Source organism: Episyrphus balteatus, chromosome 1 (assembly GCF_945859705.1).
Source record: "Episyrphus balteatus chromosome 1, idEpiBalt1.1, whole genome shotgun sequence".
Lineage (NCBI taxonomy): Eukaryota > Metazoa > Arthropoda > Insecta > Diptera > Syrphidae > Episyrphus > Episyrphus balteatus.
Window position 1 is genome coordinate 51,228,659 of NC_079134.1, and position 27,976 is coordinate 51,256,634.

Sequence of the window (27,976 nt, forward strand, 5' to 3'; positions counted from 1 at the left end):
CCATTAGCTGCGAAGTGGTACCTTTACGCAACTTAAAGCATCTTTTACAGTGGAAAACGATCTTGCGGATAGAATTTCGACATCCCAAAATCCAAAACTGCTGTCTGACTATGGCGAATGTTGCAGAAACTCCTGGATGAAGGTTACCTTTATGGATATCTTCTATAATGAGAGAGGAAAGGTTATTATTTGGGAGAATATAAGGATGTTTTATATTAAAATTTATGTTAGCATTTTTAATTCTTCCTCCTACTCTTAGAAGACCTTTGTTGTCAAGGAAAGGGGCATATTTGAGAAGTCTGGATTTTAGGGGTAGTTCTTTTTTGAGTATTAGGGTACGAATATCTTCACTGAATGATGTTAGTTGGACCGATTTAATTATGGTTGTTTTGGCGACATGAATTTCTTTAAGAGTTAGATACGAGGTACGACGCTGACGTTTAGGTTTAGATTTTTCACACAGATAATTGAATATAAAGCGAATGACGTACGCGAGTATTCTTTGCATTCGAAACCACGACGAGGTCTTGCTGATTATGTGATCGATGACATCAAAATTTTCCGCTGAGGTTTGAAGCACTTGGAGCGGAGATAGTCTTTGCTCGAGTAATATATCGTTGTTTTCTTGTTGTAAGGTCACGAATTTTTGTTCAGGCCATGCACTTTCCTCCAGACACAACCATGATGGGCCAGTCCACCAAAGGGGATGGTTCGGGAGATTAGACGGAATAACACCGCGCGACGCACAATCTGCTGGATTTGACTCTGATGAAATATGGCGCCAGCAACTTCTTGGTGTAACTTCCAGTATAGCAGCGGTTCTGTTGGCGACGAAAGTAACCCAGCGACGAGGAGGAGAAGAGAGCCAGTGCAAGACAATTTCAGAGTCGCACCAAGCCACAGTTTTTGAAAATTTATACGAAAGCGATGAGTTGATTAAGTTGAACAGGCGAACTAAAAGAAGGGCTCCACAGAGCTCCAGACGAGGGATTGAAATCGGCTTCAGTGGAGCGACTTTGGTTTTGGCTGCAATTATGGTTATTTGGTAGACACCTTCAGCAATTTTACACCGGGTATATAAAACAGCACCGTACGCGCGCGAGGATGCATCACAAAACCCGTGAAGCTCTATGTCGTTGAACGAAGATTCAAACAAGTTTCTCGGGATTCTAACCTGCTCAAAAAATGGAAGCTCTTCTCTATACTTTGCCCATCGATCAGCTAATCCCGAAGGCAGCGGGTCGTCCCATCCTAATTTTAACTCTGAAGACCAGAGTTCCTGAAATAGGATTTTGAAAAGCACGACTGACGGTGCTAACAGTCCTAATGGGTCAAATATCCTCGACACTTCTGACAACAATGAACGCCTCGTCAATGAAATGGTTGGAAGTACTTTTGACATACGAAAAGCATATTCATCACTTGAAGGGTTCCAGTGCATACCAAGTACCTTAACAAACGATTTTGAGCGTTCTGTATCAAAGAAAGAATACTCACAATCTTCCTTTGGAAGGGAAGCAAGAAGTGGCCAACAGTTAGAGCTCCATTTTCGCAGCTGAAGTTTTGCCATTGACAAAAGAGCAACTAATTCCAACCGCAATTCGATGAGTTCCTTGGTGGATTTTGCCCCTGTCATCACGTCATCAACGTAAACATCTTCCAAAAGAACACGGGCTGCTTTTGGATACTGGGATCTATAATCTTCTGCAAGCTGTTTTAGAATGCGAACAGACAAAAACGGAGCGGGTGCTGTACCGTATGTAACGGTACATAAACGGTAGTGTTCAATTTCTTTGGAAGGAGAATCGCGCCAAACAATCCGCTGGTAATCAGCGTGTTGATCCTCTATCCAAATTTGGCGAAACATTTTAACCACGTCTGCTGTGAAAACGAAAGAATGTTGTCGAAAGCGTAAACACACACCTATCAGATCGCGCTGAATCGGAGGGCCTACTAACAGAGTACTGTTCAAAGACTTTCCCGTTGAGTCTTTAGCTGAGCCATCGAAAACCACACGTAGTTTTGTGGACGAGCTGTCCGGTTTCAAGACCGCATGATGAGGGAGATAAAAACACCTGCCATTGGCAACCTTAATTTCTTCTCGAGGGATTCGAGTCATATGACCTAAGTCAATATATTCTCGCATGAAGTTAGAATATAACTCTCGCAATTTTGGATTTTGATTAAAACGACGTTCCATTGCATAGAGACGAGAAACAGCGAGTGAAAGAGTATTTTCAAAAGACGGGTTTGGTGATTTAAATGGAAGCTGAACTACATATTTCCAATCTGGAGAACGAGAAAATGTCTGGCGAAAGTGTTCTTCAGCTTGGTCGACCACGATTGCAAGATTAGCTGGGGCAACTTCCTCAAGTTCCCAGAGACGTTGCATAGCGCCATCTATGTCGATAGTTGAGTGACACGAAATAAAGTGGTCTGATTCTTCTGCTTCGAAGAACTGTCCCGTAATGACCCACCCAAACGAAGTACTTTGGGCGATTGGATAACCATCAGGACCTCGAATTTGTCCATCTTTAATAATACTCCAAAGCTTATCACCACCAAGAAGAATATCGATAGGAGCAGCGATGTGGAAGCTTGGATCAGCGAGTTCAAGATTTGAAATATAAGACCAAGAAGAAATGTCAATAGATTTAGATGGTAGATTTGAAGTTAATTTGTCAAGAATAAAGGCATCAACGAACAAATGTGACGAGTTGAAACGAGAATGAATATTTAAGGATATGCGTCCTTTGGTATATCCCACTTCCGTTGATGATAAACCGAGGATAGGAATTTTCGAATGAGTTCGTTTAATACCGAGTCTTTGAACCAAAGATTCAACAATAAAAGTAGATTGTGACCCGGAATCAAGAAGCACCCGACAGTCTACAAAGTTTCCTTGAATGTCTTGAATTTTAGCCAAAATGGTTGGTAGAAGAGTCTTCTTACGACAGCTTAGTTCAAGCGAATGATTATTAATGACTGGTATATTAGATGTAGCGATATTTGATAACGGTGATTGAAGTTGATTAGAAGAACTCGAAGACGATTGTGAAGTATTGATTTCCACTGGATGCACCAGCGAATGATGGCGTGATTTGCACACGCGACAACGAAACGACGAATGGCATTTGTGAGACGAATGCCCAGAACGAAGGCAATTGAAACATAAACGATTTGTCTTTGCGTAGTTTCGACGAGATTCAATGTCTAACGCGACGAATTTGGAACACTGTGGAAGGATATGACTGTCTTGACACATTGGGCATTTGGATGGCGAAGATGAATTTGAAGGCGAAGATGAATCTGAAGGCCCGGCTAGATGTGCCCGAATGCTATTCGATTGCTTTGAACGCGATATGACCGAACGATTATTTAAAGATTGGCATGCTTCAAGAGCATCGCACCGCTCTTCTAAGAATTCTAAAAATTCAATTATTGTGCAGTCTTCCCGAGAGCCGATATGTTCTGCCCAAGATTGCTTTGAATCGGAATCAAGCTTGTTCAATAACAAATAAATAAGCCATGGGTCGCGGCCCGATTTGTTCAAAGCACTTAACCCACGCACGACTTCATCGGCACCGTCAGAAATTTTTCTTAAGGTTTGTACATTAGGGACACTTGCAGAAGGAAGCGACAAAAAAGTTTCTATAAATGATTGTACAATTAATTGACACCGATCATATCGTTTTTCTAACCGATCCCATGCTTCTTCATAATTTTTATCACTAATAGCAATGTGTTTTATAAGATTGGCTGCATCACCGCGCAAATAGGATTTTAAATAATGAAATTTATGAGTTGGACTAAGATTCTTTCTAGTATCAACGGATCCCAAAAAAAGATCCCGAAATGAGGGCCAATCCTTATAGCTACCGCTAAATGGTGGCACAGTTATCGAAGGAAGTTTTGTATTATTCGAATCATTGGAAGACGACGGAACCGATTCTAATTTTTCTAGAAATTTAGATTGCTGATCAGCTAAACGATCTATAGCGTCAGATGTTTTAGCAGGAAATTCATCGGAATTAACTCTTTCGCGAATAGCTTTGACGATTTGAGAATTCGTTACAAAATATTTTGTTTCGTATGCCGAAAATTCATTTTCGATTTCATCAACTTCCGTTTCTTCGGTTTGTTCGAGAATTTCATTATGAAGTGCAGAAAATTCTGTCCACGCGGTTTCTAATTTGCCTAACCGAATTTCGAGCATTTCTATCGGTGTAGATTCGTCAATTGTCTCTACAAATGCTGCCGCCCGAGTTAAACGCCCTTTGGCATTGCCACATTTAACTTTCAATGCACTCGACATTGCACAATCAATGTTAAATATATATTTAAAAAAAAATATATGTATATATATATATTGTAGTCAATAAAAAAAATAATAAATGTTCAATTGTTCAATTAAACCAACAGGGAGTAGATAAATGTATATTAATTATAATAATCTCACCCAAATTTCACAATTTGAAAAGTTAAATAATCTTTCTGAATTTAATTCGTGTGAATTCAAGTGAAGCAAAGACGAATGTATTTATATTTAATTGCAACCACTTTTTATACCACTTTGATTCACAAACAATTTTTATTCGGCGTGAAGGATCACAATGATTGGGAATAAAAAAAAAAGAAATAATTTTCAATGGACTGTATATGGTTTTATTTGTTGTAAAAAAAAATATATAGTTGAGATGACACAATTTACCAATTTACTTCTTAACAGCTTGAGCGATCGAATCCAAGTGAACGATGCTTGCAAAAAATTCAACTTACAATGCACAAAAGAATATGGCAACAAAAGAGAATGCAAGATTAACTTGAGTGAAAATGAATTAACTGTGTAACTGATATGGTGTGTGTGCATGAGTTTTAACATTAGATTTAAGTAGGCAAAAAATATAACTGGACAGTTTTAAATTTGTAGAAATAACATAGTGTATGATTTGAATGTTTGGCAAAATGTATAAATGATATTTTTTTTGTATGAATTTAAGTATGAATGATTTTAAAGGTAAATTTGAATGAATTGATTGATTTAAATTAAAATAAATGAATTAAATGATTTTGATTGTTGATTAATCCTGAACAGGTACACTCAGCATCAAGTAAAAAAAAAAAGAGTATTTTGTCGTACTCTATCAGAGTTACAGATTATAAGAGTACACATACGTGAAATATAGTACAATACTCTTTTTTAGAGTACGGTTGGCAACCCTAGGTGTTAGGGAGTTCTTAAATACCGTTTCGCAATTAGTGCGACTAGCTCTCCAAACCGTGATAGGTCCCCGCCCGCGTGTATTTTGAGTGTTGAATGCGATTGCGTAGAGAAAAGTTTTTTGTCACCAACTGTATTGTCGCTGCCTGTGCCTTGCATAATATTTGCATAGACGCAGACGATATTGAAGAGTGGACTGATCCTGACGCGAATGACGATTATCTTGACGGGAATCTTAGCCAAAGTGGAGAGGAAGAGGACAAGAAACCAGATTTTTCAATTTTAAGACGAACTTGATTTATGACATGGGTAAGTTATAAACTTAGTGGAAGTTGAATGTTCATGAATAATTCTCGTCTTATTCTTTCAGATTACAATTTTTTCCCAAATTAAGCTAATCTATTATAATACATACTTTTCTTATCCATTCTTCAATGAAAATCAAATATTAAAAATATTTTCACTTCATAAGAATATACATTCATTGAACAATATTACTTGTATTTATAGGGGGTAATTTTTCACTTTACATTCACATAGCAGTGTTGTATTCGGCGCTGTACTTTGATAATCCTTAAACAAAATTAAAAACGAAACATCATTACAAAATGGACCAAATATCATGTTATAATTGATGTGACCTGTCGCTAGGCAATAGAGGGAATACCATCTCATTTAGAAAAAAGATAGATAACTGCGACAACAACCGTAAAGCTTGAAATTTATTACCACTATGGGTCTTATCGCTAACCGACGACGACCGACGCCTTTCCAAGAGGATACGGAGTGAATATTTTTTTTCTTCGTATTGTGAAAGGCCATCAACAGATAAACGCATCTTTTAATTTCTTATGAAAGCAAGTCCCTCATTCATATGTTTAAGGATGGGTCGAGTTGGTCCAGTCAACCCCGTTGTCGGTCGGTCGTCGTACTGCTGAACAAAAGGTTCCAAGATAATATATGAGACCGTTCCCAAATTTATTTTACTTTTTTTTTCTTCATTTTTGTCTCCACACAAATCGAAAGAATGAATAATGACATTTCTCTCTGTCTTCGTCCCATCACTTATAAAGTGCCCTTTGATATCAAAGGTTATTCCTTCTTCACATTTAACTTTTTTTTCACAGCAGATTAGTTGAGATTTCATTGCTCAAATCCAAAAATAAGGAGGTGTATTGATTTACTCTCGGGTGACAATAGAAAAAGAGTGTCAAAAAATTGAAAGGACTCTTCCAGGTAGATTAAAATCCGGACTCGAAAAAAGTTATCAATGAGATGTTATGATTCAATGCAAATCGCATATGGCCAGCAAACCAGCAGGATATCAATTCACTAAATGTTTTTGTAATGGCAATTGAAAGGAATCTTCAGAATCCTTGTATGGGTGCAGGAACAAAAAAACAACTCTCAGTTTGGTTGGAAAAATTTTTATTTTCCAAAATAGGATTTTTTATTTTATGTAGGTACCTTACTTACCTTTACGAAAAAAAAAAAACAAACTCTTTTTGCGAATAGAGGAAGGGATTTAAAAAACTATTAAGGTGAATGCAAGAGAATATCTAGCTAGGGCTTGTGGTGGTAGTTGGGTATCTGTCTCGTCACTGTTCGAAGTCGAATGAACCACTTTTCAAAATGTTCAAAGAAGCGAGTGTTTTGAGAAGCAAACTTATAGAGAAAAGAGGAAATCTTGTAAGTTATGATGGCAATAATGGAAATTCTCAAAGCAAAACGCTTTTTAACGTTCCTGCATACAACGAAAGAGCTTACTTATGCCACCGAAAATGGAAGTATTTATACGCCATTCTCCTCAGTTGCGCTTGTATATATGCAAGGTAATGATTATGGGTATGTTTGCCGTTTGCACAGTGGGGTCTCTGAAATGATTTTATGAATTAGGAACAGTGCGTTGAACAAGTTTTTTTGATTTTTCTTGTGTCAAACAAACGAATGCGAAAACAATCTTTCAATTGCTCGTATGCGCTGAAAAGGAAGTTTTTGTTAAAAAAAGCATAAGGAAATCCAAATTGATTTCCACTTCGTTTCGTTGGTCATCAGAAAGATACTTTCGAAGATATGTGGGGCCGAGCATGTATGCTAAGATGGAATGAAGTGTTAAGGAAATTTTTCTTAGTAGTAGTCAACAGCAGAAAATTAAGGGATTAATAAGTTCCATTTAAACTTCTAGACCTCTAACTAAGTACTCTGCACCTGCATTACTTTTAGAGAGGATCGAAACTTTGCTGCTATGATCAGATCATTCGATTCTGAAAAAAACTCACAAACCCTCAGTAAAATAACCTAAATTATTTCTTTAAAACATACTATTGTAGACCCCACTGTGCTGTAAAAGAAGGCAAACGGTTTGCAGGTACTTATGTGCTCATAATTTATTTGCAGTTCAACAACAACTGAAGTATGTATATGTATATTAAATGTACCTACAGAGTAACAGCAGGTAAACTGTGAGAGAGAGAGAAGTGCTTCAATAGCATCCAATCCACCAGCACACAAACTCTGTGCACATATTTATAGGAACAGAAGAAAATACTCGAATCATAATGGTCCTTCATGAATAAATCTAAGATTTTCCTCTCTATACCTATTGTGTTTGACCCTCAAGTATTAAATGAATACGAAATGTTGTTGGCTGTTGTTGTTGTTGTAGTAGTTGTTATATTTTAAGTTGAAAAGTGAAGTTGAGAGATTACATGGGTTGGCCTGGCCTGGCCTGGCCAGTCTGAGTTTGAGCTCCACCATCACTACCACGTGGTCATAATAATAACACAAGAGGAAGGTATAATGAATCAAATATTCGATGCTGGAAGAGGAAGCTTAAGTTCCTTCATGCCACCGCCAACGTATCGCTGCTGCTGCGGTCGATTGTTGGTCTTCGATCGTCGTCATATTAAGTACAAATTTATGTTCGGTTCGATTCGATTTAAAGTAATGACATGACCTAAACGGGTAAACTGTAACGACACACTTAAATATTATGCATGGTAACAATAAAGGCATGTGAGTTATTAATGCAGTCTATTATTATCGTTGGAATTCTTTGATGAGGATGAGGAGTTTGTGATGTTGAAATATTATTCAAATGGTTTCAAATGATTTAAAGAAAACATATTGACTGAAATGGCCATAGCCAATTGATATGTTTTATGTGGAGATTCCACTTCGACACTTTTTGAGTTTGACTCCTATGATTGACAAAATGTTCATCTTTGGAAACGAAAGGCCAGTTCTTCCTCTAATGCCAATTTTATCCAAGGAACATAGCTTATTTTTAGACGAATAGCTGCATCTTCTTCCTCTAATAAGCTCTTCGTAGATGTACTCAGTCCTCAGTGTACAGTGTTTCTGCTGTATTTCAGGGCAAGTCCAAACCGATTTAAATTCCAGGTGAATCGTATTGATTCATCAAGAGTCAAAATGCATCAATCGACTCACGGCTTCCCCAGTATCAGTCAGTCGAAATTGATCCTTGCAGCAGGACGCAGAGGCTTTGACAGAGACAGTACAACATGGTTGTTCCTTTTCATGGTAGGTCATTTTCAAAATAAGAATAAAATAACGAATTTTGAAATAAACGTTTGGCGAGGACATTTTCTAAGTTAAATTGAACCCGTTCATGTTACAGCATGAATGTTGTGCAATTTATTCGAGAAAGAAATAAAATTACACCAAATTTCAGTAAGGTTTTTCATAGGAATGTAGGTACATCCCCCTCCCCCCCTTATTGATGTAAACTGAGTCTATACCAAAGAAACTGATTTCCCTGATTAAACCATTCCATTCATTAAAATTCCACTGATACGATAATAACGGTATTTGTTGGTAGGAACACGTTATATATTTTATTTTTTCCACAAAAAAAAAAAAAACAATAATGTTCCTTAACAGGGGTTGCACTGATATGAATCGTAAAAAAGTTCTAAAAAACAATTTTCGAATTTTGTTTGTTTTGTTCATATTCGCAAAGGACGAACAAGAACGTATTACAAGTAACGCAGCATTCCCTTGTGCATTTCAATTTCACTAACCCCGATAGTAAATATACACAAAGGAGCGTACTTTTACCTCATTGACCCGGATTCGATTATTATTTCCACACATGACAGGACTACCTAAAATAGTTCTCGTACGTGACATCCTACAAAGAAAGTCTTTGTGCCCAGATTTGGTTTACGATAAGACGCATTCATTTCATTTTCATTTTTATGTTTGCCATCCGAGATCCGACTATCGTTGTGTCGTATCGCAACAAAGTCATCTTCCCTTCGAATTCTTCTTCTTCAAAAAAAAAAATATATTATATCCATTGTTCGTAGACTTTTATCCCATTGCGTACCCGGTCGTATAATATTTTCCTTTTGTATAATTCAAGCAAGTTAACGCGCGAATTTTTTCCCAAATGCGCTAATCCGTAGGATAAATTGCGGCCCAACTCATATATCAAACAAAAAATAATATTTTCGCGCGACCACAAAAATTGCTATTGCGAAAATATGTTCGCAATCATATGTGAGTGTCTAGGAGACAGACAGATAGAAAGATATTAAGGAGAGAGAGAGGAAAAGATCTTAATCTTAGGGGAGAAGTCCCTTCTTTTGGCGTTTAACTATGCGCGACACATAAAACTGACGTCGCAGATAAATTTCACATTTGGTAGCAATGAGTAGGAAAGAAGACCGCAGCAGACGGCTGGGCTATGAATTCTTTCTTTTGGAGAAACGTTTTATTTAAAATAGAAGATTTATTTGATAATTTTACATGGTTATCATTTATGGTTTAAAAACGATACGTTAATGTATGAGAATCTGATAAATTGTCTGGCTGATAGTTTTTTGTGTGATAATTTTTATTCCTGTTCGGTCTGATGTTTTTTTAGTTTTGAAACATAATTTTTTTGGGTAAAATCATTGAATAATTACAAATATAAGTGACACCGCAGATTACTCTGCAACTATAAGAGTACCGGAAGATAGATGAACTACATGTTTGCGCCTCAACTATTTTGTATTTTCGAGTTGAGTCTTAACTAATAATTTTTTTAAACCTTCATAAAAAAATTAATAATTTATTATTATACATTTCAAAGAGCTTATATTGATATAAGTTTTCGTATTTTGAAAAGTCATATTAGTCTAGAGAACAAGGACGATGCCTTTTGCTCCTACTGGCCTAGGTTCGAATACCGGTAAAATTTGAAATTGTTTTGTTTTTGTTTTTGCGGAGATTTTTTTTGAGAAATTTAATTAATTTTTATTCTAGTAATGTAAAAAAAAAACAATCTCAATTTCCCGTCAGATTCGAACCTAGGCAGGTAAACTTATCAGACATTCACCTTATCCTCTAGGCTATCTCCACTTTTTGTAATCGGAAAACTTTTATCTATATGTATAAGCTGTTTAGGATTTGATTTTGGGTTGCTGGATTTGCTTTTGGATTGTTGGCTTTGCTTTTGGATTGTTGGATTTGCTTTTTTAATTCAATGCACGATACAAGCGACAATTACTTTACAGCGGAAGTTTCCCTGGGTGTCCACTTCTATTTGTAATTATTCAATGGTAAAATGTATTCAAATGAAAATTTCTCAAATTTGTAACCTTTTACAAGAGCTAAAGTATCAATATTTTTTGAAATCAGTATTTTTTCCAAATAAAAGGAAAGAGCCATGTATGGTAAACTGGGGCACATTCGGCAATTTTTTTTCACTTGCCTTTTACTTCGTTGTTTATACTTACAAGATATTTTTTTTTGCTCAACAGGTGGTTTCAACATTAAAATTTAATTTTACGAAGAAAAAGTTTGTAATCTACTTACCAAAACGTTATAATAACGTTTTTAAAAATTCAATTCTGTTTAATGAAAGTGCCCCGGGTCGGGGCAGTATCGGCATTCAATGGGGCACATTTAGCATCGAAAAAAACTATTAAGAATACGTGAAAATTATGTTCGAAACGTATTTTTATTTCCTTAAAAATACAATATAAACAAAATTTAAGGTTATACTATGAAACTTAAAAAATTTAAAATAAAAAAAAATTATTTTTCTTCACTTTAACACTAAAAAAAATATAATATAAATATAAAACAAATCAAGCATAGGAATAGTCCGATGAAAATAGACATTTAACCCTGAAATAGTTCGCATAGAAAATGGTACAGAGCATTGAAATATCGATTAAAGTATAATGTCAAAAGTCCCTAAAAGTCCCATGTGTGCATAAAAAGTTATTCAAGTTTAAATATCGAAAATGAGATTTTTCATATATAACTTTGAAACGAGAGAAGCTATCAAAAAAAAGTATATGAAAGACTTGTGGGTTTTTAAATTCCCTAAGACAATGTTGCGATACTTTTTTTTCTAGGAGATATTGCTTTGAAGATATCGTGATTTTAAAATGTTTCAAATGTCGAAAATAACGGTTTTTTGTCTATTTTTCTTAAACGGTGATTCCTATCGAAAAGTTGTACCTATTTGAAAAACTGGTAGATAATATAAAAAGATTTTTTTTTATTTAGTCAAAACTAAAAAATTGGGAATTTTTGTACCTAGTTTCTAAAATATGAGTTTTTTTTAAATATATTTTTAACTCACTTCATACACTATAACATTTTACACAAAAAAATTAAGAAATGTCTTAGTAACAATCTTCGATTCAAAGGCAATGCGATCTAAAGAGTGGTAGGTATTTATAGAAAATATCGTTTTTTGTCTATTTTAGTCATATGCTCAATGTTTGGTCAAGCTTTTGAAAACCCGGGATAGATTCGGCACTTGCTAAATGTGCCCCAATCAAAATGACGAATCTACCCTACAATGTTACTTTTATTTCAATATAGTAGCTTGGTATATTTAAAAAAACATTTTTTTTCAGAAAAAGAGCAGTGAACTCTTTCTTGCACAAAAACCTCATAGTCTAAGAGCCCAGAGCAGATTTTGGGAGTTTTTGGATAACCGAAAATGAGTCATATGTATGTGTAGGTAATAGCGTCCTGATGAAGAATTCGAAAGTCTGGCAGGTTTATTTCACGGCATTCTATGGTTAATGGGGAGTTGAAAAATGCATTTTTTCCGATTTTTGTGTCGAGTATATAACCACTTTAATTCATATAGAGCCGATAGAGGGCGATACCTTGATTGCAAAAAGTTCATTCCCAGACGTTTTATTCGCGGCATTACCCCCGCCAGACGTCTTTGAAGAGTCGCGAAATGGCGATTTTCATACAAAAGTCAGAATATTATTTTTTGGAAGATATATAACCGTCTGGTGGTACCTATTAAAAAATCACCATTACCCCTTGATAGAAAATAAATTAGTGCCAGACGTTTTAACCACGGCATTACTCCCGCCAGACGTCCTAGAAGAGTCGCGAAATGGCGATTTTCATACAAAAGTCAGGATATTATTTTTTGCAAGATATATAACCGTCTGGTGGTACCTATTAAAAAATCAACACTAACCCCTGATAGAAAATAAATTAGTGCCAGACGTTTAAACCACGGCATTACCCCCGCCAGACGTCTTTGAAGAGTCGCGAAATTGCGATTTTCATAAAAAAGTCAGGATATTATTTTTTGCAAGATATATAACCGTCTGGTGGTACCTATTAAAAAATCAACACTAACCCCTGATAGAAAATAAATTAGTGCCAGACGTTTTAACCACGGCATTACCCCCGCCAGACGTCCTAGAAGAGTCGCGAAATGGCGATTTTCATACAAAAGTCAGGATATTATTTCTTGCAAGATATATAACCGTCTGGTGGTACCTATTAAAAAATCAACACTAACCCCTGATAGAAAATAAATTAGTGCCAGACGTTTTAACCACGGCATTACCCCCGCCAGACGTCTTTGAAGAGTCGCGAAATTGCGATTTTCATACAAAAGTCAAAATATTATTTTTTGCAAAATATATAACCGTCTGGTGGTACCTATTAAAAAATCACCACTACCCCTTGATAGAAAATAAATTAGTGCCAGACGTTTTAACCACGGCATTACCCCCGCCAGACGTCCTTGAAGAGTCGCGAAATGGCGATTTTCATACAAAAGTCAGAATATTATTTTTTGCAAGATATATAACCGTCTGGTGGTACCTATTAAAAAATCACCATTACCCCTTGATAGAAAATAAATTAGTGCCAGACGTTTTAACCACGGCATTACCCCCGCCAGACGTCCTAGAAGAGTCGCGAAATGGCGATTTTCATACAAAAGTCAGGATATTATTTTTTGCAAGATATATAACCGTCTGGTGGTACCTATTAAAAAATCAACACTAACCCCTGATAGAAAATAAATTTGTGCCAGACGTTTTAACCACGGCATTACCCCCGCCAGACGTCCTAGAAGAGTCGCGAAATGGCGATTTTCATACAAAAGTCAGGATGTTATTTTTTGCAAGATATATAACCGTCTGGTGGTACCTATTAAAAAATCAACACTAACCCCTGATAGAAAATAAATTAGTGCCAGACGTTTTAACCACGGCATTACCCCCGCCAGACGTCTTTGAAGAGTCGCGAAATTGCGATTTTCATACAAAAGTCAAAATATTATTTTTTGCAAAATATATAACCGTCTGGTGGTACCTATTAAAAAATCACCACTACCCCTTGATAGAAAATAAATTAGTGCCAGACGTTTTAACCACGGCATTACCCCCGCCAGACGTCCTAGAAGAGTCGCGAAATGGCGATTTTCATACAAAAGTCAGAATATTATTTTTTGGAAGATATATAACCGTCTGGTGGTACCTATTAAAAAATCACCATTACCCCTTGATAGAAAATAAATTAGTGCCAGACGTGGTTAAAACGTCTGGCACTAATTTATTTTCTATCAGGGGTTAGTGTTGATTTTTTAATAGGTACCACCAGACGGTTATATATCTTCCAAAAAATAATATTCTGACTTTTGTATGAAAATCGCCATTTCGCGACTCTTCAAAGACGTCTGGCGGGGGTAATGCCGTGGTTAAAACGTCTGGCACTAATTTATTTTATATCAGGGGGTAGTGCTGATTTTTTAATAGGTACCACCAGACGGTTATATATCTTGCAAAAAATAATATTCTGACTTTTGTATGAAAATCGCCATTTCGCGACTTTTCAAGGACGTCTGGCGGGGGTAATGCCGTGGTTAAAACGTCTGGCACTAATTTATTTTCTATCAAGGGTTAGTGGTTATTTTTTAATAGGTACCACCAGACGGTTATATATCTTGCAAAAAATAATATTCTGACTTTTGTATGAAAATCGCCATTTCGCGACTCTTCAAGGACGTCTGGCGGGGGTAATGCCGTGGTTAAAACGTCTGGCACTAATTTATTTTCTATCAAGGGGTAGTGGTGATTTTTTAATAGGTACCACCAGACGGTTATATATTTTGCAAAAAATAATATTCTGACTTTTGTATGAAAATCGCAATTTCGCGACTCTTCAAAGACGTCTGGCGGGGGTAATGCCGTGGTTAAAACGTCTGGCACTAATTTATTTTCTATCAAGGGGTAATGGTGATTTTTTAATAGGTACCACCAGACGGTTATATATCTTGCAAAAAATAATATTCTGACTTTTGTATGAAAATCGCCATTTCGCGACTCTTCTAGGACGTCTGGCGGGGGTAATGCCGTGGTTAAAACGTCTGGCACTAATTTATTTTCTATCAGGGGTTAGTGTTGATTTTTTAATAGGTACCACCAGACGGTTATATATCTTCCAAAAAATAATATTCTGACTTTTGTATGAAAATCGCCATTTCGCGACTCTTCAAAGACGTCTGGCGGGGGTAATGCCGTGGTTAAAACGTCTGGCACTAATTTATTTTATATCAGGGGGTAGTGCTGATTTTTTAATAGGTACCACCAGACGGTTATATATCTTGCAAAAAATAATATTCTGACTTTTGTATGAAAATCGCAATTTCGCGACTCTTCAAAGACGTCTGGCGGGGGTAATGCCGTGGTTAAAACGTCTGGCACTAATTTATTTTCTATCAAGGGGTAATGGTGATTTTTTAATAGGTACCACCAGACGGTTATATATCTTGCAAAAAATAATATTCTGACTTTTGTATGAAAATCGCCATTTCGCGACTCTTCTAGGACGTCTGGCGGGGGTAATGCCGTGGTTAAAACGTCTGGCACTAATTTATTTTCTATCAGGGGTTAGTGTTGATTTTTTAATAGGTACCACCAGACGGTTATATATCTTCCAAAAAATAATATTCTGACTTTTGTATGAAAATCGCCATTTCGCGACTCTTCAAAGACGTCTGGCGGGGGTAATGCCGCGAATAAAACGTCTGGGACCGAACTTTTTGCAATCAAGGTATCGCCCTCTATCGGCTCTATATGAATTAAAGTGGTTATATACTCCACACAAAAATCGGAAAAAATGCATTTTTCAACTCCCCATAAACCATAGAATGCCGTGAAATAAACCTGCCAGACTTTCGAATTCTTCATCAGGACGCTATTACCTACACATACATATGACTCATTTTCGGTTATCCAAAAACTCCCAAAATCTGCTCTGGGCTCTCGGTCTATCATTAGTATTTTGAATTTTTAAGAATACAAAGGGGTTAAGTAACAAAATTCATTTTTTTTTTATTTTGAATATGTAGTTGTTTTCTGTTCGCATGGTTCCGATAAAACTTTTTCATAAAACCAGTGGTGTTCCCTTGGTATGAACATCATTTGTTCCTTTAAATTTTGTATTTTCTGAACAGAAAGCTGCTTTATCTTTTTTTCTCGGACGAAAAAGTCTTGGTTGTTTTTATTTCACCCAAAAAGGAGTTAAGTGCTGTTAGCCCATTCTTCCACTCATATTATACGATTTTTAGTTGTTAGTAACCCTTTTATACCAAAATAATAGTTTAATAAAATTAATTTGTACAAACATAATAAGCAATGTGCTCACTATAAATTTTCGACATAAGTTGAGGGATTACTGCTTGTGCTCGGGGAAGATAATTGTTCGCCTATGATCAATCCACAACGATGTTTGAATTCTTTCTGTAACCATCCATGAACAATCGTCAAGCCAAACTCCAAATTTTCGGCTTTTACTCCATTTGTCTCCATACTATCAATATCATTCAAGCTTTTATATGATGCACAGCATATAAAATAAGGATTTTTCGACAGATAGCTTTGGATATTCCCAAAACTGCAGCATAAAATTCCTATTCTGTTACAAAATAATAAATTACGTTGGAACTTATTAGGCTTATGGGAATAATAGTAAATAGACCTTTCCACAGCTTCAATTTCTTCCTGACAAAACACATACCTAGCCGAATCGAGTACTTGATGCATCGCAAAAAATCTTGAAAGATTTGGCGTAGATAATGAGAGTTGACTAGAATTGAGGCAATTTGTGTTTTCCAAACTGGAAAACTCGAATTTTTAACGCTTTATCCATGTATCTATTGGTAATAAACCAGCAAGTCCTGAGAAGCCTTTAACGAATCTTCGATACTAACCCGACAATCCAAGAAACATTCTGACTTGTCTTCAAGCAACAACGTAAATTTGGTTGATAAATAATTCTACATTTCTATATGCTTATTTCACAATTGTTAATAAATTCACATGCATTTACACCTCTCGACTCAACCATCAAGCATTTCCTTCGAATAACAAATCGACTGATATCATCGTTTTTGTATTTCAAGGAATTTATTCCACAAATATCGTCACCCGACAGACAGAAAATATTTCTCCGAATGTCTTATCTTCTTATTCATTGATGATTTGTTTACGAATTGACACAATGATTAAGTGTTTCCATTTTCAAATGCATACTCATCCTGATTTCGAATTAAAAATCAATTGAATTATTCAATCTTCACCATCATCTACACAGCTTCACACACTGACTCATGTGTCACTAATCTTCCAAGCACACCAGCAACGTATCGCCAATAATCCTCAACAAATTGAGAATCAATGTCTAATGGACCAGTGACAGGTCTTAAATAACAAAAAAAAAAAAGGCTTGCAAATTTAGCCGCCACCGAATCTTCCTTTATGCAAGCATTTGAAGATCAAATTTCTGCGGAACTGATACGACTAATGAGATTCATTTTTCATTCGATTAGACGGGGTAATGGTCTCGAAGTCCACATATACACTGTCTATATGATGTGACTAATTTAAAATTTATAAAGTCGAATCAACCTGTGTAGGAAGAAACTGATATTTTAAAATTAATATTTAAAAAACACAAAAACAAAGACCGGTGATCGTGTAGTGATGAAAGCAGTGGCAGGGACAAAATTTCCCTGCGCGACAAAACGTTCATTTGCAGACAATAAACACATGTAGCCCTGTCAGAGGACAGGCGTTCACCCCACTAATTATGTGCGCAACGTAAACGATGTGCCAAACTGCGAAGGCAAAACTGGTAGAAGAATAATCTCAAATTTCTTGCGCAACAAATTCACGGAAGATGTGTGTTCAGAAGGGCTTACTTGCGAATCAGAGTATTGGAGTGAAAACATTGAAACAATATGAGGTGCGTTATTCAATGTACACGTACAGTGAGTCCGTTCAAAATTTGTATTTGACGAGGAAAATCAAATAGGTCATCTCCGTTACTTCTAATTAAAGTAATAATAGGCAAGAGCGGAGATCACTTCGTCTTTGCTGTACCAAAAATAGTTTTTGTGCATCGGTCCTTACACTTGTCTTTAATAAAACTGCTGTTATATATTTTCACGAGAAAGCAAATGTTCTAGGAATCTGTTAGCTTCTAATACGACAATACTACCTGCAAATTAAAGGCTACATTGTGCTTGAGGCTCACGACATCAGTAACAACAATGAGAGAATTAAACTCTCTAAGCAAAAGAAACTCAGGTTTTTCACCGGACTCAACAGAAGCCCCAAGACAGGAAACTTTTCAATGTAGGAAGCTCTTCCAGAGGAAAAATGTAATTGTAATTGACGACACCATTAATTTAAACGCCAGAATACTGAATAACTTTGAGGGACATCTTAGCCCAGAAATGCAACAACTACTAGAAACGGAAACACTCACGCTTCCAAAAGTCTGTCTGTAAATTCGCTTTACGGGGTATAATTTTAACTCATAACATAAGAAAACATTGATGAAAAATAGGATAAGTGGATGATAGAAAAAGGAGGAAGTCACGGGAAGTGTTTCAATTGTAATGTGTCTTGAAAAAATCAAATCGAGTGTTATGTTGTTCTTCTCAGCTTTGTTGACTCATTTACATTTGATACGCATTCGAGGTTGTACCTATCTTTTATGTAATTTAGGAATGTGTCATCAGTTTTCACGTTTGTGTTGAAGTCGCCGCAAAGAAGAATTGGTTTGATACATCGGCATCAATATCCGTCAAGTAAAGCTATTTTCTACATATCGTCACCCTAGTATTGGAGTGCCGTATACGCCAAATTGCATTTTTTGAACTAGGCATGCAGTCGTATGTTTTCGAAGTTGCTCTTTTCAAATCTGCTATCCGTTTTTTTTCATCTTTTTCGTTGCCGAGATATTCACTATTGTTTTGACAAAAACAAGACATTTTGGCATTTACGTCAAATTTTTCATGCAATGCAAGAAAAATTTTGAGAATTGTTTTGACGTACGTTATGTTTTTTTTGACGTACGTGTATATGAATAAAAGAAACTTCTGATTTTCATGGCGTATACGGCAAACTCATTTTGGATAAAAATTTAAATATTTTGACAACTAGACGAATTGCAGATGTCCAATAACATGTATATAAAAGACACATTTTAATTATATATCATACTAAAATATCAAAAAATACCAGCGGTTAGTTATTTCGCAATTATCTTCCGAACATTTAAATGCGATTTCCCAAAAATGTAAAAATGGCGTATACGGCACTTCAATACTAGGGCGACGATATGTACATAGGAAACAAGTACAGTAAAACCCGGATAAGTACCTCACCTTTAATGCCCCGTTTTGTTAGGCACTAAAGCGGGTAAGTTACTTACAAGAACCCGCTTAAGTGCTCATAGGCACTTATCTCTATATTTACTTAAAAATAAAAAAAAACATGTTTGATTTATTAAAAACAGAATCTTCACAAAAAAATAACTTTGAAAGTTTAAAATAACTTACTTCTTAGTTTCTACTTTTTTTGAATCTTAAAGCCCTTTAGCAAATGAAGTTTTCTTACTGCTGAAACTTGTTTCAAATGTGTACTTAAAAGAATTTCCTGCAAGTAAATTCAATTATAAGTATTTAAAATAGAAGGTAGTTAAGCGGGTAAGGCAGTTAAGCGAAAGGTACTTAAAAGATGAGTTTTATATGAAAAAATCCTTAAAATTTTGGTTCTAAAAAACAAGGCAATTATGCGGGTTAGGCACTTAAGCGAGAGGCACTTATCCGGGTTTTACTGTAGCTACTTGATACAGCAACATAATGTACCCATGTTTTTGATACTAGCTCCAGGAGGACTGTACACGGTGGGCGCCTATTTATGTTAAACGTTGGATCAGCAGTGAAGTAAAACATGTTATTTCGGCCAAGCAAAAGTCACGTGGGTTTTTGATGACACAAGTTGTGTTATGTCCCACAATGCACCTTAGAGAATTTTTTCCGTGGATGACGACGATCACTTGCGATAGATTGCTATTGCTACTGCTCCACCTGCATTTGTATCAGAATCCGATCGAATACTCTGCCGAGATACACACTCATGATTTTTGACTGGAACTAGGTCACAATTGTCACGGATCTACTTTTGAGTCAATATCAAATAAATCAGACTTTGGTATCACTGTATCCGTTTCAAGATCCACGGGATTAGCTGACAAACTCTGAGAGTTCAGGTTGGTCACTACAGTTTGTACAGCGTTGTTAGCGTCATTACAGAATTATACTGCTTTCTTTGTTATTGTTTGAAGTTCATGTCCACGTAGGGCTGCCAGATAAAATTTTATTAATGTCGGGACAACAGGTTTTAAAAGCCGGGACAAATCGAGACAGCAAAATAAAAAATTAACGAAAATAATAAAAAATATAATTTCTAACATTTTATGCAAAAGTATGAACCAATTATTGGTAAAAATTCCACTTTTTGAAAACTAAACTTAAAGAAAAATAACAACGTCTTCATCCATAAAAAATAAAAATAACAAACTATTTCCATTAAATTTAACGTTGCCTTTTGAAAGAGGAAGTTTTAAAAATTGTATGCAATATGACAGTTTTTTTTTTTTATTTTTAACGTGGACTTTAAATAGAATTATTGAGAATTAATAAATTGAAGCTAAAAGACTTTTATGTTTAAAATTTTAATACATAGCAGAAAAATAATGGACCAATCATTTTACTTTACACACGTGTAATAAAAAAAAGGGAAAGCAATGCAAAACATGCTGCAAATGTTTTATAGAAAAAAATTGAATTTGAACATTTGTCATTTCAATACCTTATACTCACTGTACACTCACTGGTAGTCATATCGGTTCAAAAACTAGCTATAGGTCGATGAAGACCTTAAAAAAAAAGAAGATGCTCTTGCAAGGAAAAATATATTACCAGACAAAGTATCCAATTAAATATTTCTTTTTACATTACCCTGCTGTGCTCTGCCTCGGACTCGCACACAGAAGACAAAATATAAGCGTCCAAAAATAACTTTTGTGGTTTCAGCTTGACGTTCGTCCCCACATGGCGCTGGTTCACGAAGACTTTGGCGATCAACCGACAAATCCATTCACTGAGCCCAAGGCAAAGAAGACACAAACAAACAAAAACAAAATGAAAATAAAAATGAAATCCCCAAATCATCCATAAGGATGATGGGGTTTCCAACAACGAAAAATGTAGATGCTCCCAGAATCCAACAAAGTCTAAGCACACCGCTTGGCAAGATAAATGCGAAATAACTTTCGGAACACTTGAAATAATTAATTATGGCATTAAGTGCTAATTTCTCGACATCTCGACTATTAGTCTGGGCGGACAGCTGCTGCTGCTGCTGCCGTTGCTTCTGATTCCGATGCTGGCTGTATCTATTCGGTATTCGGTGTGACATGCCCATTTCGATTATCGTACCTACCTCTCCTATATTTATTACAGTGGGTTATCTATTTCAAACATTACTTAGCTTTCTTCCCCTGACGATGTTGATCCCTGATGTGGTTCGTTTCGTCGTACTAATGGAGTATTTTTGTTACAAAATTCAGAGCTGTGAAAGTAACCTGGCCACTTGGATTCGAACCACAAATCATATTCTTCGTTTTCTCTTCTATATAAGATGCGTCAGAGTTCTGTCGAATTTAATTTGTGCCCAAGTGACATCCGCACGACCGATGCGATGATGTCTGGCATGGCTTGGTTCTGGAACATCAAAGGTGCTGCTTTTATACTTGTTGTGTTTGTTCTATGGAAATGGAGATGTTAATGAGCTTCTTCCCACCCTACCCACACGGAACGACCGACAACACCGCTCTGCTGCGCCGCGCCAGAACACATATCATATGGGGTTTTCTGGGGAAAATTTCTATATTATTTTTATTTTTTTTTTTGATTATTTTTGGGAATGCAGATATACACAGATATGTAGGTAGGGTACCCGACCCGAGGAACTCGAACTCTCAGATACAGGAATGAGATTTTGTGTAAATGTTTTTGGTGTTTCCGGAGCAGAAGAAGATGTTTTTGTTTACTTTTGGTTAATTAATATTAATTCAGTGTGGAATGAGGTTGTCAGCAGAGGGCTGTTGATGTTGAATGGTTTAAAAGATTAACTTTTCATGAATTTGTATGAATTTGCTATTCTGTGTTGGTTGTTTGGTATTTTGAGATTGACGAAGTTTAACAACATCCTTTTTTTTCAGAATATAATATAAGGATGTGCACAGTGCACGCCAAATGGTCTGTCAATGGTGTGGTGTCACTGTTCAAGTGTGGGGGAAAAAATGTCTCTTTATGAAATATGAGATGAACGAGATTTATCTTAATGGAAGTCATTGTGTTGTCAAGAACTTCAGACTTGCTAATATGTGTACTGTCTGATGCGGTGTTCGGTGTCTTCTTTTACTGAATTTTTTTTTGCTGTTAAGAATGGACGTTAATTGAAAATCTTGTATCACCTTTTCGTTTGTTTCTTTTTTTAGAAATGTTCGTTGTTGTTTTTGTTTGCAAAAAAGATATTTCATTACTGCTGACAACAAATTTCTTTGTCATTTTGTTATCGCATTCCAAACTGCATTGTTTATTGATGACCAACTCTCGGATCCCGGAGTAGATCCTCATTTAATCCATAAAAATGTTCATCTCAAAAAAGAAGCTAGAGTATACTTATTTTCCAGCAATAAGGATCGGCTCCTCAAATGAATTTTTTGATAGCTCCAAAAACTTGAGTTTGGTATTTAAAAGGACATTAAAGTGAAATAATCACATAAATGATTAAAAAATGCGCATTAATATCATATCACTATTCATTAACAATTCCTTTTTGTTTAGGATCTTCCTGCATACTATCATTGCAAAATTTGCAATTTTGACGGAAAGTCAGCAACGTCAGCTGTCTTCAACCAATAAAACAACCAACGCTGATTGAATCAATTACATCAAGTAATGCTGCCAATATGCACTTATCCAGATTCAGCAAAAAAAAAATCAAATGCGGCAGAAGAAAAGCACCTATCGACGGTTAAACTTCATAACCTCGTAAGTCTTTTTTGCAAGTTTTTCAGAAATCAAGAAACAATGTGGGATATATCAATACGAGCTTTTGAATTTCGTCATTCCTGAAAAATGTTCAAAACAACATTGTTGAACTGAATATACCAAAAGATAGCTCTGAATTTTCTGAATTGTTTGCATTAATAATATTTTTAATTACGAGGTTATGAAGTTTAACCGTCGCTATGCTGGTTTAAAATGGACTGGCCCAAAAAAAACGAATTGTTACAATTTTTGCGAACAGACCGTTTTTCCTTGATTGTAGAGCTAGGGTTTCCAGAACATCTCTTTTAAAGAGAACATGTTCTCTTTTTCCACTCCGATCTTTTTTACGCTCTCTTTTTTCATGAAATTCTTTTTTTCAAATGTCGTCTTTTTAGTCTCTTTTTTTTATTTGCCTTCATAGTTTTTCTAAAATGTTAGGATTATCTGTCTTTACCATTAGATTTTGTTTCAACTCAGTTCACTCGCCGTGTAGACAACATTTATCTTCCTTCTCATCTCACCTCATTTGAAATTGCGTTTCATTTTACTCACCACACCAACTCTAGTGGTGGTTTGTATCTGCCTATTCTATCCTATCCCCTTCAAGCAAGAAAACTGAGTTCAAAAAAGACACTCCGACCTCCGAGCTCCGACCGAGAAAAACGGGGTGGCACTCACACACTTGCAACTTTTTGTGTATGAACACAAAGTCGAAGGAGAAATCGTGGTGAAAAACCAATACATCGTCGCCCTAGTATTGAAGTGCCGTATACGCCATTTTTACATTTTTGGGAAATCGCATTTAAATGTTCGGAAGATAATTGCGAAAGGTCTAACCGCTGGTATTTTTTGATTAACCAGACCAAAGAACTTCAGTGATTGGTGTCTCAATTAAAAAATATTCAAATCGTAAGTAAATTGATTGAATATAGTAGAGTAAATATTGAAAACAAGAGCAAGAGAAAGTGTGTGTTCAATCAAGAACTTCAAAAGAACTTTAAACAGTTCATTAATAAGGAATGTTTTGAAAAACATGAAGCCTTTTGTACTGTTTGTAATATTAAAGTGTCTGTAGCCAACACGGGACGTTATGACTTGGAACAACATATATCGTCAAAAAACATAAGAGTGCCGTGCAAGCAGGTGACATATCCTCTAAGATTCCTTCGATGTTGGTTTCAAGATATACCAAACTCGATGACAAAATAGCTGCTGCTGAGGGAACATTAGTGGATGCACTCAAGCATCATTACATTTTTCTTTCTACGGATTGTTCAAGTAAATTGTTTAAAGACATATTCAATGATTCGGATATCGCAGAACGCCTGTCATCAGCTCACACAAAGACGAGAGCAATTCAAACGCATGTCATAGCTCCATTTTGTTTAGAAAATATTTTGATCGACATCACTGAAATACCTTCCTTGTCTGTGTCCACAGATAGTAGCAACCATGGCAACATAAAAATGTTCCCGGTTTTAGTTCAATATTTTAATAAGCAATCCGGTATTGAAACCAAATTAGTTCATTTGGATAAATTGTGCAATGAAAACTCAGAAACCATGTCAGATTTTCTTATAAGGTCATTGGAAAGGTTAGGGTTGAAAAACAAATGCATTGCATTTTCAGCAGACAATTGCAATACCTACACATTTTGGTGGGTTAAAGAGAGCAGGAACTAATAATGTTTTTTTTAGGCTTAAATCTTCAATACAGAAAGATTTGATTGGCATTGGTTGTCCCGTTTACATTATCTCGAATGCAGCAAAATGTGGATTCGACACATTTTCAACTGACATCGAAACGACAATAATAAAAATATATAACTACATATTTTGCAATATACACAACAAGAACTGAAAATCTAATGTTCGAAATGTTCTCTTTTTTCGTTTGGCATTATGAACACTCTATTGTAGACGAATCCACTGATAGAATATGGTGTTAAAGAGTTAGTACTGGTTGTCCGAATAGTGGTGAAGGGTAATACAGAAGAAGTTTTTCCTGAATTAATTGAAGAAAAGACTACAAGGCTGTGAGTTTATATTTAAACCAATACTAAATTACCTAATTTTTTTAAATAAGGAAATTCAAGACAAAACAAACATGATTGGATTTGCATCAGATGGCGCAATTTTTGTTATGGAAAAATACAATTCCGATTGTTCTAAGTTAAAATAAGACTCAAAATTTATTTTCTTAAAATGCGTGTGTCACTCCTTTCACATCGCTGCCGGTTCAGTTATGCCTGCTCCAAAGTTCTAAATTCTGTAGAAAAACTAATGCACGATATCTACTCGTTTTTTAGCTCTAGTACAAAAAGAGTTTTTGAGTTCAAGACTTTTCAAGAATTGTGGCAATTAAATGCTTCATCCATCTAATACCAGATGGCTTTCATTAAAGGTTTTTTTTTAAGTCCAGGACCAATTTTATTCTGAAATGGGTGGCAAAACCATCAGCCAAGAACTGTCACCAAACTGTATTTTGAGTTTTTGTCCTATCATCATTTTGTCGGCCATCATTTACCTATAGATATCTATAACACAGAAGTGCAAAGTGAGGATACGAAAATTCACAAAAGAGTATCAAGTTTTTATAAAAGCATTTTGGAAAATTATATGAAAAATAAATATGAAAAGTGGCTGGATAAATTGCAGTTAACTTTTTAACGTTGAAAGAAAATGTTTTAAGATTGTTTTGTGAAAGTTTCCGCAATTTTTTAATGGAAAGAGCAAGACAAATTTTATTTTCTGTTTTTGAGGGATGTACATATCAAATCTAGAGCCTTGTGAAATTTGTAAAAATCAGTCAATAATACCGCTTACCCTTCATTTTCCTCATGTTATTAGTGAGAATGATTTGAACGATATAGATTTTGAATTCAGGATCTTTAGAAGTTCAAATATATCTACCGACAATGTAGATATTTCTGAATTTTGGAGAAAGGCTTTTGAAATGCAAAAAGGAGATGGGACTAAAATGTTCCAACTCCTTGAAAAATTATTATTCCATATTTTATGTTAGCCGCATTCCTCGGCGACAGTTGACAGGATTTTTTCAAGCATTAAATAAAATAAAACAAAATTTAGAAATTGACTCAAAACAGAATTTTTAAAAATAGTAACGGCTGTGATATGCAAATTAAAGAGACCCTCACACACATATCTTTCTTCCAAAAATCAATGTATAATTTTAATGATCATCAATTTTGTTTGTTGTTGAGGAATGGATCCTGAAAGAACTTAGAAGTATGTTAAGTTGAATGGAATTGAAAAAATCTATTTTTCAGAAGCTGCAATGAATCTCTGATAACTATTTATTCAAGAAAATCTAACACTTTGGGATAAATCGCGAAATGATTTCAGAGACTCGAAAAAGAAGCAACGAATTTTTCAACAAATTGCTCATCACTTTTAGGGCTTTAGTGCAATGCAACTAGAAAAAAGGTTTATTGCTCTTAAAAAAAAATTGCGAACAGAAAAGAGAGAAGATGCTCTTAGCTGAGGCTAAGAATTGAAAATCGTGGTATTTACTACCAAATTGGAGTTTTAAAGGGAGACAATGAACAGTCGTCCAACAATAAACTCTATTCCTTGTCCATTAGTTAAATCAATAATTATAATAATATAATAAATATTATTAAATAATTTCTTCATTTAAATAAAAATACTTCGATTTTGGTTCGTTAACTATTTTAATAAAGTTTTTTTTTCAAATATAGTCGATTACCTCTAAGTCTTAATTTTTTCGGAATGAATTTCCCTCTAACATGAACTTTTTCACCATTTTTAATGAAACCGACTGCAGCAAAAAGATTAAATAGATTCCTCTTACTCAAATTTCCCTCTTACTCAAACTAATTTTCGTGTCCTGTGAAAATTCGAATTAGATGGAGTCGACTGTAATTTGCTTGCTTTTTCATATTTTTTTTAAGTTGAAATTACAAAACTTCAAAAAAAATAAAGAACTTTTTAGTTATTTTTTCTTCCAATAGATGTCAGATGTTATGTGATTTTTATATTTTGAACTTTGTTTACTTTTTTCACTTTGTGTTTTGATGTAGATCAGGCTTATGAATCTTTCTTTGATTTTATTTATTTAACCTAATAAAAAATTAGGTAATTTTTTTTTGTTAGTTAATTTGTATTTTATATTTATTTTTTATCAAAAAAACAAACAAAAGTCTAATGGACATAATTTTTTGAACAAGGCATAATTTTTTTTTTTCCAGTTAAGGCCCTCAAGCAGTTCGCAACACTGCTTTAAGCACTATTCACATGAGAACGACCAACGAACGACGAATAAATAAGAAAAAGTGATTTTAGGCACGTTTCAAGCCCTATTTCCTCAAAAATTCTCAACAAATCAATAGAAATATAGTTTATATTTGAGTTTATGATGCATTTATTCCCTTTTTAATATAAAATGTTAATAAATTTGAGAAAACAAATTTATTCGTCGCGAAAAGAATTTTAGTTGGTACGAACTGTCAGACTGAATTCGCGTTCCACACAATCCACATTCCCAACGAACAAAAAGTTCGCACGTCCTTAACCTCAAAAATCATGTTTGTTTTGGTTTTGGTGGTGAACATTGTCAAATTAAAACTTCATTCGGGACGAATTAAAAACTCTCATGTGAAAGAAATGTCAAAATCAACGAATATTCGTGCATTCGTTGGTCGTTGGTAGTGCTCATCTGAATAGTGCTTTAGTGCTCATAAAGGGTCAAATATTTTTAATTAGAACATATAAGTTTTTAAACCAAATACGCAAACTATGGACTTAAACATTTAAATTTATTTTTTTTCCGAAATTCAACATGACAGAAAAAAAAAAACATTTTATTTAACTCTTATGTTCGTAACATAATTTTATTGCTTGATTTATCTTTGAATTTAACGATTTATTTATGATATCGACGAATTTATAAGCAACAAAACCACAATTCCTTCACAAATTTTATTCTTTGTTTTGATTCTACCCCAAGAAATCTAAATTAGTGCCACCTTCAACGGCAATAAAACATCTATCAATGTACAATTCAACACG